This window comes from Panthera uncia, assembly GCF_023721935.1.
Source record: "Panthera uncia isolate 11264 chromosome A1 unlocalized genomic scaffold, Puncia_PCG_1.0 HiC_scaffold_16, whole genome shotgun sequence".
NCBI lineage: Eukaryota > Metazoa > Chordata > Mammalia > Carnivora > Felidae > Panthera > Panthera uncia.
The window spans coordinates 63,923,436-63,925,267 of NW_026057576.1; positions in this window are offsets into that span (position 1 = coordinate 63,923,436).

Here is a 1,832-nt window from a genome sequence, read left to right on the forward strand (position 1 = left end):
AGTGGTGGGGCTCTCCTACTAACAAGATAAAGTGGTCAGGCAACTTTCCCCTCTTAAAATGTTACTGGAAACTAGTGAAATGCTTTGAACGGTCTGGATGTTTTCAATGGGCTCTGTTCTACTGCTTCATGAATGCTTTTTTTTCCCCAAGATAATACAACTACTTGGGTTTTTTTTTTTTTTTTATCTTCTTTCCTATTCACGATTAAAAATGTGATAAATCAGGTTTTTGGCTCTGAATAACAATGGCTTGATTTAGATTTCCTAGTAAATCTATTCAAAAGTGAAACAAAGGCTGCCTTTGCAGGATACCTTACACTTCACCTGGACCAGGCACCTAAGGGCAATTCAGATAAAAATCTTGTTAGGAACTCAACAAGAAATAGAGGATTTTCTCTTTTCCCTGGTTCAGGCTTTATTTAAACTCTTTGTTCAAAAAAAATGAACAGAGTGATAGTCGGATTCTAATTTACAGATATAGTTTAGACGTCTAATATTAAATTAGAAGATCACACAAGAAAACCATTTACACATAAAGGTTAAAACCAATACTTAAACTTTTTAAAACTTTATATTACATAAAGTCAAAATGAAACTAAATACATGTTAGCCAACTTCATTCACAAACATTAGTCAAAATATATACATTTAAAAAAGGAACAAAAAGCTATAATTGAGGTTCTTTTCTCTAAAATGTGTTTTATCATAATTTGCAAATGAATTGCAGGTAATCTAAAAAATAAGCTAATTAGGGAGGAAACTCCAAAACACATTTAAGCGGTTCAAGTTGGTGAAGAAATGCTAGATGAAAATGAGAGACATCTGACAAAACAATTCTGGTGTCTTTTTCTTTTTTCAGTTTTGCTAAATAATAAATATATAATTACCACTCAGACAAAAAAGTCTGATTTATTCTTAAGATAAAATTGCGATTCTAGAAATAGTCCCGCAATTTTTAAAAGTTAACTTTGACATTTGCTCAAAATGCTTTAGAGTCTAAAACCGACTCAAATTTAGGGCAACGCCAACAACACATTTTCAGACTCAGTGTTTTCACGGACATATACACATTTACAATCTTAAGGTGAACTCAGCCATAAGGGGATAATAGGAACAGTGCCTTTTATCTTTCTGTAAACTGTGTCAGAAATCCAAGCAAGTGGATTCAGGGAAACCTAGCAGTCTTTTTTTTTTTTTTAAGGGCTAAAATCCAACTGACAACTTTTCATCTCATACACATTTCTTGTTTGCATTCCTTGCTTTTAAGAGCTCTCGCTCTCATTTGCATATGACGTGATAAACAAAAGAAAGCGTGATCATCTCACATACAAAAGGCCATATTCGAGCCGGTCACTGGTCAAGAATGGATCCCGTCTGGGGGTTCTGCTTGAGAGAACAGAGATTTGCGAAGTCAAATAGTACAAATAGGGAGCAAGGCTGCTCAGAGTCATCTCGCTCCGAGAAACTCATGACACATCAGCTTTTCCCCCGTGCTAGCCATTTCAGACCTAACACTTGAACAGAGTGCATGCGACACAGACCAGGAGAAAAAAAAAAAAAAAAGATGAGAAACAAAAACAAAACCGACAATAAACTTCCAACAAACAAAACTGGAAAGCCCAACTTGTCAAAAACAGTTACTCCTCCACCTCTGTGGGCCCAAACGCAACAGGTTCCGAAGTGCAAAGCAAACATCAACTGCTGTCGGATACGACCGCCCTCCTTAGAGCTGGCTGCCGAAGTGCGGGTCTGAAATGATCCTGTGAATCCACACGCACACTCGCCCGAGCACTCCCGCGCTCTGCCACTCGCGCCCCGACTGGCATCTCTGC